An 11,341-nucleotide genomic window follows, 5' to 3' on the forward strand; every position below is an offset into this window, starting at 1 on the left:
CCCTCCAGGCAGCAGCTCACATGTGCCTGCTAACAGAAAACAGAAGGTGCTCTGTCACAGGGGCCTGGGCTGGCCCAGGTCAGGGCTGCTGCCATGAGACCTCTTGGCTGGAATTGTGAAGCTGACCTTTGCTCCTGGGGTGGCCCTGGTCCTGAGGTTGGGTCCAGTTCCCCTAAGAGTTGGGGTGTGCTTGGGAGTAGAGCCATCTGTGAGGCCCCAGGATGAGGCATGTCCTGAAGTCTCCTGGTGGGATGAATGCCACTGGCTTGGAGAAACTCCAGGTCTGAAGGCCTCTCTGGTGAGGGAAGGGGGCCTTAGGCTGGGGCAGGTCAGGTGAGAGCCCTTCCAACCTGCCCACCACTAAGACCATCCCAAAGCTGGACCCCCAAGGAGCCAGGACTCACTGAGATGGTGCCTGCTCCTTTCCTGCCTGGTCTGCTTCTGCCTTTGGCCCACTCCATCTGTTCTCAACAGCAGCCAGAGTCGGCTAAGCTATAAGATTAAAAAATAATAAATCAAAAAAGAAAACCTGTAAGACAGCTTAGGCCATCCCTGCCCAATCCCTTTCAGTGGTTCCCCAGCCCCCTTCAAGTATAAGCCACAACGTTCACCACAGCCAAGAGGCCCTTCTCCATCCTGTCCATTCCCCCACCCCCATCTCTGACCACCCTTCACCCTCCCTTCATTCCCCTCCAGCCACACCAGCCTCCTTAGTGTTCCCTGGACACAACAGGAACATTCCAGCCACAGGGCCTTTGCACCTACTATTCCTACTGCCAGGAATGCTCTGACTTCACCTTTCTGTGCCTTGGCCTCCTCATCCATAACATGAGGTAACAGCAGTAGTGGTCTCATAAGGCTTCTGGAAAGATTTGCTGAAACATTCCGCACAAAGCTCTGAGAACAGGCTTTGTCCCTGCAGGGCTCCGATCCATGGCCTAGGGAGGGCTAGGCCCCATCATCAGAGTTCTACAGGCCAGCCAGCTGGCTACAAGGCCTACCCCAGGCTCGGCCTTGGTCGGCTGGCTAGAAACCTGGGGCTCAAACAGTGTTCCTGGAAGGGGGATCTGTTGTACCCCGTGAGGCCCACAGACTCTGCTCCCTAACTGCTATGGGTCTGTCTCCCTGGAGACCTCACCACACATGCTGACGTGGCTCCTACTTAGCCTTCTCCCAACCAGGCTTCCAGCCACCAGGCCAGTCTGGGTGCCTGATAGCTGAGAGGGGCTGAGATGGGGGTCAGGGCCAATGGGGCAGTGGCTTCACCGCACCCACGGCTCTCTGGTGTGGTAGGGGCCACTGGGCTGGATCTGAAGGAGCCTCTTGCTGCTGGCCAGCTGGCTGGCTGTGGAGGGGCTGCCTCCTGCCCGCAGGGACCCTCCCACCCACCTGTTTTTATCCTGCCCCGAATGGCTCAGAATCCCAGTCAAACAAGGCCAGGGATTTGGGATTTTTTCTGCCTAAAGGAGAGGAGTGGGCCCCCTAAGTGGTCTCTCCTACTGCTGCACCCCAACACTGTGGGCCTGGAGGCCTCCTGCAGGGGCCTGGGAGGCTAGCAGCCACCCTTGTAGCGGGTGGGCACTGGGATTTCTAGGGATGGTCCTCCGCTCCTCTCCCTCTTCCCCCTCCCTAACCCTCCCTACCCCTCCCCTTTCTTCCTCCAAACACATGTTTCCAATCCCCTCTCGGGCCCCTCTCCCCCTCCCCAGCCCCTTCCCATTTCCTCTCAGAGGCATTGACTCCAATGTGGAACTCATTAGGAGACCCTGAGGGCTCGTAACCCAACTCTGGCCTGGGCTCAGGGAGGGGGTCTGTCCTCAGCCCCCACGCTGAGGCGAAACAGCCTCCCCGTCTGGCCCCCGTCTGGCTCTGTGCAGCCTTGAGCTAGAGACCACAGGAGCCGGTCATGGCCAAGAGCTGGGCAGTGCGGGTTGGGGGAGTGTGGCCAGGCGTCCGGCTCATCTCAGTCTGGTGCCCATTTCATCATCCAAGCCTCCTCAGGAGCCAGGCCAGGGCAGCTTCTGGTCCTACTGTGGCAGCTGGACCTGCTGGTGAAAAGCCAACCTCAGGGCTCCTAGAGAAGACCAGAGGAAGGGTGTGGGGTTCTGACCTGCTACCTGATGACCCTCAGCTTTTCATCTGAAAATGGGAAGGGAAGTCCAGGGAAGGGAGCATGGTTTGAACTGGGCATGTATGAATAAAGCCATTTTCTCTCCGGAAGGGCACAGTCCCATGGGCTGGAAGTAGAGGTTATGCAAAAAAACTGATGCTGTGGTCACTGGAGTTTGGGACATGCCAGATGAACAAAAAGCCAGCTACATCCCTGCAGGACTTTTCAGAGCCTCTAACACACTCCTAAGCTATGCAGCTGGGGCCACAGAATTGACAGTGTTTCGGAGACACTTGACCACACGACGCTCTTTATTGAGGTGTGCCTGGCGGGCCTAGTGTTCTATGGACCCCACTCTGGGTAATTCGACAGAAAGAGCCCTCAGAGGGCAGGAGGCACGTGTCAAAACCCTCTGATGGGAAAGGCTCCCTGAGGGTCAAAGCAGGGGCTGTTGTCTGCTGGGTCTGAGCAAAGGATGGGAATTGAATAGTGATGACAGCTAAGGAGGGGGCAGCAGGAGGCAGCAGGAGGCAGCAGGAGGCTGGTGTGGCCAAGGTTTGGAGGTGGGACCAGGCTTGAGCTGTGACTGATTCCCTCCCTACCCTTCCTTATTGGGGGTGGGGGCAGGTGTGGGCACAGAGGCAGAGGCATGAGGCTGGTGGGTAGGGCCTTGCCCCATGGGATGTTGGGAGCATCCATGCCCCACATCAGCCTCAAGACAGGGCAGTCATGGCTCTAGGTTCAGAAAAGTTACTCTGTCTCCTCTGTCCCTGTTTCCCTTCCTGTTGGGGCCAGCCTCTCTGCTCAGAGCCCATTCTATCCACACTCCCTAGCATAGCTGCTTCCAGTCCCCTTCCCATCCCTCCGCTTTCGGAGCCCTTCCCACAGGGACTCACTGCCTGCCCCCAGGGCCCTATTCCCCACCGTCCAGGCATAAGAGGGAGACATGTGCTCAGCCCTGGGCCAGACCCTTCACAGGGCACATTTCCTCCTGCCTCACAGCAGTCTTGTATGGTATCCTGTACCCCGTTATATAGAGGAGGAAATAGGCCTGGAGAGGGGAGGCTGCTGGTAGAGTCAGGATAACAACCAGGCCTCCTGGTCAGGCTCCCCAGTCTCCATCCTCCCATCTTACCTTTGCTTGTCCCAACACGCATGGCACACTCACTCCTTGGTCGTCTAACAGCCACACTGGGTTGTCTTGCTTTGTCCAGTGCAGGGCCTGGCAGGTGGTCAGCACTTGACCTTGTCTGGTACAGGTGCCGGGCCAAGGCCACTGCTGCTCGCAGTGCACGAGGGTGGTTGGGGTCTGTGCCCAGCCCCTTGGGCCAAAGAGGCCTTTCCCTCTGATGGTTCCAATGCAGAACCTGCCTGGCTGCCTGCACCCCAGGGAACTAGAGTAGGCAGAAAGTATTGCCCCATTTCACAGATGGAGAGGCAGGGGCACCTCCAGGGGCCACCCAAGTCCACAACAGCTTCCCAGATCTGTGGGTTCTAGCTCCCTCCTACCTGGGGACTCCATGACCCACTAGTGTTCACCACCTGGAGAATCCAGCCACTCCCCAGCCTGAGTTCTTGGGCCTGGCCTGGTGGTTCTGGGGAGGTTTCGACAGAGGGCTCCAGCTCTGGCCAAACCCACCCTCACCAGCCCTGGTTTCAGAGCTGCCCTTAGGGCTCAGGCCAGAGGGCTGGCCCTCAGAGAGCCCCACTAGAAGCCACCCTGAGGGTTCATTGGCTCCCTCCTCTCTCCCAGGGGACCGTAGTCTTTGCAGGGAGGGAGCCTCCCAGGTCTTGGGGCATGTGCCCCAGTGGCAGGAATAGGGCTGCGTGGGGCCAAACCAAGAAGGGGAGTTCCTAGTGCTTCCAAGGCTGCCTGCCTGCCTGGGAACGCTGCACATCCAGCTCCAGGCTGCTGCTGGACAGCTAAGCCCATGTAGGGTGGCACTGGGCATGAAACCTGGATGGGGCTGAGCACTGAGGCTTCAACCCAGCCACCTCGTGCCTGGGCCAGACCAGCTGGCTCCCAGACCATGTCCCCAGCCTCATCATGGTCACGTGAGCACTGTCACTGTCACGATCAATGCCTCATAGGAGGGATTCCTGAAAAACAGGGCTGTGTGGGCGGATGGGGAGGGGACCAGACAGGCCCAGGCTGGCGGCAGGCAGATGCTAATGAGGCGTTAGGCCTGGCAGGTACAGAGACCTAGCAGGCTGTGCCCCTTGGCCCACCAGAAGCTGACCCAGCCCAGGCCCCTGGCACATCCGCCCGCCAGGTACCCTGGGAATTCCCAGCCTCCCCCACCCTCCCAACCTCAAAGGTTGGACTGGCTTTGCTGTCAGGAGCCTGCCACTGCTAGCTCTCCTAATCAAAAAACCAGAGCTGGTTTGGCAAAGACAGACCAGGGCACCACCCCAGACTCCACCCCAGCTCCTTGTCTTTGCTCTGGCTGGGAATGCCTGCCCAAGATGCCCTCCCGTCCCCCCGCCCCTGCTCAAACCATCCAGGGCTCCAGGCCCTTCCTGGCCAAAGTAGCCTCAGAAGGATCAGAAGCTTCAGGCAGGAAGCCAAGGGTGACATGGTGGCCAGAGGCCAACACCTGAGGACCCTTGTTCCCCAAAGCCCTGGCTTCTAACCCTCAGAGCCCCAGGTGGGCTCAGGAGGTGCTGCCTATAAGCCCTGAAGTGTTAAAGGGAGGGGAGATTGGCCAACAGCAGAGGGGCCTGCAACAGGAAAGGGCTTGCCTTCACTCACGACTTTGGGGCAGGGGACCGGCCCACCCAGGCTAACCTGAGTCCTTTTCCTCTCTCCTCTGCCTTCCTCCCAGCCCCAAGGAAATCAGCGCTAGCCGCCAAGTTTTTCCGGATTGCTGAGCTGCTCCTCCTGGCCCTCTAGGGATGACCTCAGTGTTAGCAGATGGGGCTCCCCGACCCAGCTCAGCCCCTCTTCCAGGCTCACGAGGGGTAGTGGGCAGGCCTGGAACCCAGGCTTGGGAACTGAGGGGCCCCTGGGTCCACCAAGAGGTGGGAGTTTGGGTTCAACCTGCAGAGGGAGGCTGAGCTAGCGACACTCAGATGGGGGAGGGAGCGCCCTCTCTGAAACGGAAATTGAGGCCCTGCAGGAGCAGGGATCCATCCCATCATGGTGAGGAGCCTTCTGGCTCCAGGTGATCTCACTGAGTGACTCTGGGCAGGTCATGCAGGACAGGCTGAGGCCCAGGTGGGGAATGGAAGTGAGAGCTTCTGGAATCCTCTAGTATGGCAGGGGAGGGCCGAAAGCATTTGAAATCACAGGACCATGTGCTCATGACTGGCAGGACAGAGTCCAGAAGGAAGTCAGGATCCCAATTCTGACTCAGCTCCTTCCCGGGTGCCCACTCTGGCTCTGGAGGATGAGTGGATTTAGGGGGAAGAATAAGAAAGCAGTCAAAGAAAAGAGGCTGGAAAGGAGGGCTGAGGAGGGCTGAGTGTAAAGACCCTGAAGAGACAGTGGGCAGGATGATGTAGGGGCAGCGGGGTAGCGAGGGAGATTGGAGGGCAGCCAGAGAGTCCTGGACGACCCCTCTGGCTGCTGTGTGGGGAATGCACTGTGGGGATGGGGCAGGGGGCCAGCAAGGAGGCTAGTGAGATGGTCCAGGGGTGAAAGAGGAGGATGTGGACTGTGTCAGTGGACAGATTTTGAAACTGGGTGGCGGGAAGGATCAGCTACATGTGCCATGGAAGTGGGAAGAGCATTTGATAGCACATACGCCACCTGCGGGATATAGCCTCCCCTCCTGACAGGGCGAGTAGCTTGTCCAGGCCCCCAGTCTGCCCCTCACCCTGCCAGTGTTGGCCCCTTGCCACCCCAGTGATGGGAAAGGACTGGCAGAGCAAAGGGCCCCCTGAAGAGCGTGCTTGGGTCTCCTCTGCAGGAGCCTGGAGCCACAGTGAGAGCTGGCTGGGGGTGTGGGTCTTAGTCCAGGGCCCAGCCCCTTGCCACAGCAGGGGTTAGAACCATGGGCCTTATTTTCCCCATCTGTCAAGTGAGTTGACAGCCCTCCAAGGGTTGGTGCAAAGCCTGGACATGGGGCCAGAAGGAAACACGACTTGAGACGATCAGGTGTGCTCCTGACCAGTAAGCCCACAGGGGCCTGTGTGTGGGAGCCCTAGGCAGGCACATCCCCCCTCCCCCACCGACCGCCTTTCCACTCGCCCGTGTTTATGTGTTTCCTTCCCATCACCTGGGCCACCGTGACTCACCCCAGGCCCAGTGGGTGAGTGAGTAACTGGCTGGGGTTGGAGCCAAGCCCTTGGGCCAGACATTTCCCTTCCTAGGCCTCAGTTTTCCCGTTTGGAGAATGGATAGACAAGCCCTGCTCTGCTCACGTTACTGGAGAATCTGGGGCAACGCAGACCTGAGGAGGTGAAAGCTGCAACAGGGTGAGGGCAAAGTAGGGGACAGCCTTTGTGTTGGGACCAGGCCTGCTTGACATCAGTTCCAAGACAGCCCCGAGCAGGGCTTAAAATGCTCACTTGCCCAGGCTGACCAGCCCAGCAGACCCCCTCCTCTTAGGGGAGCCCCACACTGGAGAGGGCTTGGAATGGAGGATGGGTGAGGCCCAAAATCTCTGGGCGACCTCCTGGAGGACTCCAGTGTTGAAGGGAGGCTCACACAGGAAAAGTCGCAGAGAGAGAAGGCTCCACACCCAGCCCTGCTCCACCCCAGACCCCTGCAGGCTGAGCAGCCCATAAGTGGGCAGAGAGTGGAAAATGCTGGGCCCTGCCTGGGAGGACTCGGAGCAAGAGCAGACTCTGCTGAGGTTAAACAGGGCAGGCTTTCTAAGGCCATGGCCCCTCAGAAGCTGGAGATGATTTCAGAGGGTGGGGGTGTGGAATGAGGAAGTGCATAGAGGCAGGGGCACCGTGTCTGGGGCACCAAGTAAGAAGCAGAAGAAAGTCAGGGTGAAATGAGCTGGGGGTGGGGACAGAGAAGCCATGGCTGGTCTAGCTATGAACTGGGGTCTCAGCAAACAGGCTTTATCTCCCTTGTCTACCAAAGTCAGTCGATTGGTCCTGTCTGCTTGGATGGGTTTTGAGGCCAGAGGATGGTTCAGCAAGAGAAGGTGCTGTGATTGACTAGTAATGTCCGCCAGGGACAAATCATAGCACAGTGGTGAAGGTGGCTGGCCCCAGTGGGCTGGTAAGTGGCCATGGTGAATCCACCTGGGGAGGTTGGCCCAGGGCCTGCAGTCACTCCTAGGTGGGGAGCTGGGAGAGGGAAGAATCTGTCTCATTTCCCTCTGAAGTCCCACTTCACCGCCCGGCACACTCCCTCGCCCAGGGCAGGTGCTCAAAAAATGAGCAGGAACTGATCAGGAGGCTCCCACAGAGGCATGGCTCCCTGCACTCTGCCTTCTCCATGCGGCCTTGGGGAGTTCCCAGATCTTCTAGGCCCTGGCTTCCATCCTGCCAGGTCTTGTTCTCTGACTTTCCTGGGTGTGACCCTCTCTCCCACCTGCTCCCCAGGGCCCTGTCCTACCCTCTCTGCCCAGCACACCTGGGCCGGGCAGGGGGAGAACAGACAGGCTGGTTCCCCAGCACGAGCTTCCCTGGGCCATGCCTGCCATCGCCCAGGGCCTGGCAGCCCCCTGCTGGAAGGAAGGCAGGGATGGACTTCCCGTCCATCCAGAGCTTGTCACCACGGAGATCCCAGCAACAGGCAATAGGGAAGAGTGAGCCCAGGTGCCTGGAGGGCTGGGGGAGGGAAGTGTGGATTCCACCACCCTGGAACAACCCCTCTGTGGGCACCCCTCCAACAAAAGGGCAAGTGCCCAGATGTACCGGGTCTGTTTGCATGTGTATTGTATATTTCTGCACTCGTGCATAGGTCTGTATCTGTGTATTTCATATGTATATGTGCCTTTGAGCATACGAGCACGTACAGGTAGGTCTGTGCGTGTTTATGCCTGCACTGTGTGTCCCTATGTGTGTCTGTACATGCACACATGGGGGTGTACAGCCAGGACTTCCATCCAGGGCAGGAGAGTTGCCAGGTCTTTCACAGTCCACTCCTGGCCTGGCTTTGACATTACCTGTTCTCACTGTAACCCAGACAGGTGTCTCACCGAGGGATGGGGGAGAAGCTGTTCCAAGTTTCAGGGGTAAGTGGGTGACCCCTAGTCTGGTTCTCAGGCAGGGTCCTGATGGGACATCTCCCCCAGCCTGCTAGAGCTGCCGTGGGCAGAGGCTGGCTTTGTCACCAGCCACAGGCACCATGGACTAGAGTGCCCGGCCCCTGCCCCAGGTCCTGATCAGCTCTCCTAGTGGGAAATAGACCCCAACTGGAAAGCTGCTCTCCTGGAAGCAAGCAGGAGCTAACCCTAGATTTCTGCTAGCCTCATTAGGATAGGAAGGCAAGGAACTGACCCCCTTCCTCTCCTCCCCTTCTGGCATATGTCATTCAAAACCTGGTGGCCCATCTCTAAGAAACCCATGGGTACCAGAGGGAAAAGGAAAGTCTTCTTCCAAGATGCTTAAACAATTCTTGGTGACACCGCTCCTGGGAGACTATGCCACATGGATGTGTTGGGGGTGGGGGGGGTGCACTGCATAGTAGTTCTTATCTGTTCAGTTCACATCAAATATTCCACTATCGTGGCCAAGCCTCGCCCTGCTGGGAATGTCCCTTCACTGTGCAGTTCTGGGGCTGGATATGGGCAGACAGGGAAGGTAGCTCCAAACATGCCTCGCCGGCTTGGGCCTGGCACCTGGATGACTAGGGATGAGGCAGATGGCAGGAGGAGGAATGGGCTTCATGAGGGGCAGATGCGCCATTGGGCCTCCAAAGGGAGAGTCTGGTGGAGGGTTTTGAACTGTGACTGTGATAGAGTCCAGAGCAAAGATTTGGGGCAGGGGTCCCAGGATCACGGGGCAGGGGGTGCTGATCTAGCCTGGAGGATTAAAGGAGGCCTCCCTGAGGGTGAAAACTGAGCTGGGATCTTCTAGAAGGCAGGTGAAGGGTGAGGGCAAAAGAATGCCCCAGCTGAGGGAACTGTGTGCAAAGACCCGGAGGTGTGTGGGAGAGGGTACGGCTGCAGTGAGCTCAAACACACCCCACTCCTGAGAGACCCAGAGACCTGTTCTGGGGTCCTCACCCTGCCCCTCAGGAAGACCCTGATGAGTGGGGCATCTCTCTCAGGGGCTGCAGGTGAGGGGTCTGAACTTTGACAGACAGGAAAGGCCACATTCCTAAAGAGGAGGAATGTCTTTGATCCCATGTTCTAGCCCAGGGCCCCAAGTCCCCTCTCCCAGCATCCTTGAGAGAGGCTGACAGTTGGAGGGCGAGGCCCCTGGGCAGGGGCAGCTCTGTCCTCTTGCTCTGACCATAGGCAAGTACATGTTATGCTCTGAGCCTTGTAAGTCAGAGGGTTTTGTGTCTGTCCACAGCTCTGTCATCAACCCCCAAGGGCAGCCCTGCTGTGATCCATTTTATACATTGTGTCTAGCTGTTCAGGACAGGAGGCAGGGCTTCCATTCAGGAACCATGGCTTTGGGCCTCTCCTCCAGCCAGGGTGCTGGGGGCCCAGGACCCTGCCAGCATCTCACAGGGCCAGGGTAATTCTCTCACCATTTTGTTTCCACTGTCACCCCCTCCCCAGATGCTCTCCCTTCTCCTGTACTCAGCCAAAGCCTGCTTCTTCTTACATCCCTGCTGGCGGGTGCCCACCCCCCCGGCGAGTTTTTCCAATTCCGCACATTCTCATAGGTCTCTCCTCCAGGCTGTATGTCTCCCTAGAGGAGTCCAGAGGGGGTGGAGACCCAAGGGAGCCATCACCAGCTAATGTGAGGGGTGGTGGCCCTCCTACTCTCTTCCAGGGAGGTGCTTCGTCACACACAGAGGACCAGACTGTGGGGACACAGTGGAGGTTCCTAATCAGTTGTGCCCCTACTAGTGAGAGGCACAGTCTTAGCTCCAACAGCCCCTAACGAGCCCATGGAGGAATGAGTCACTGGTCAGCAGGGGTGGGTGTGTGGAGGGGAAGGTGGTTAGCGGGACTGCTTCAGGGCCACCCCTCTTCGTGCCTTCAGGTCAACAGAAAGCTCAGATCCTGCAGGTTCCAGAAGCCCTCCCTTCGGCAAATCTCAAGCACTACCTCCCCTCACCTCTGACCCTGACTCCCTCCAGCTGGGTGTAGAGGCTGCGTGGCTGTGAGTCGACCAGCCTCGGGCAGAGTGGGAGGGGTAAGCCCCAAAGAGGTGGGGGCACTCTGCTCGTCAAGGAAAGGACCAGAGAAACCGCAGGGCTCCGCTGCGAGCTCCCTCCCAGGGCAGACAGCCCTGGTTCTGTAGGGAAAGCGCGGCATGCCCTGCGCACGCGCGCGCGCGCGCCGCTCGAGTGGGGCCGCTTTGTTCTAGCGCTACCTGCGGATCCATTCACCTCCTCCGCCCAGCCAGCCAGCGAGCCGAAGCACAGCGCTCGCTGAGACCCCGCCCATTTCCCGCGCTGGGTGGGATTTTCGGCCGGCCCCGCCTCCCTCTCCCCCGCAGTGTCTCCTTCGGCTGCGATTGGCCATCTGCGTGGCGCACTCCCACCTACCGCAAAAGTTGATTGGTGCGTTGGGAGGAGGTAGGCGGAGGACAGTCGATTATAAAGGAGCACTCTCCCACCCGCTCCAAAGTAAAAGTCACGTGGCGCTTCACTAGGTTCCCCCCCGTCACCACCCTGCTTGGAAAGCTTTCTTAAAGTGACCGTTCTCTTTTCCCTGGGCTGGTCCTTTCCAGGATTTCTTCACCCTTGCCCTCGGAGGGTGGCAAGGCCCTAAGCCGTCCTACTCCGCAGTCGTCTAGGTGATGATTTCCCCTCAGGCCTGCTGAGGTGAGACTACCTTCAGGTTCCCGAGCCTGTGGTCCTCAGTTGGGACTGTGCAGTCGCCTAAAACAGTGACAGCATAAGCACAGGGCCTGGCACATAGTAGGCGTTCGATTTCAATTTGTTGAATGAACTCGCTGAAAGAATGAATGAATGCGGTTGACAGAAGGAGGGGACATTGGGTCAGCTTGATCGCCCCCTCCCTCCGCCACATCCCCGGGGAAACTCTGCTTCAGGGAATGTGGGAAGAGGGTGCCAGGTGCCGGACGCCCCCAGGGCAGCCCTTCAAGGTAGGCGCAGAGGAGCTGGGAGCGCTGACATAGGGGACCTGGGCATAGGCGTCTTGGCCAGGCCCCCTAGACGAGTCATAACCTGTTCTGGGC

This window comes from Camelus ferus, chromosome 17 (genome assembly GCF_009834535.1).
Source record: "Camelus ferus isolate YT-003-E chromosome 17, BCGSAC_Cfer_1.0, whole genome shotgun sequence".
Lineage (NCBI taxonomy): Eukaryota > Metazoa > Chordata > Mammalia > Artiodactyla > Camelidae > Camelus > Camelus ferus.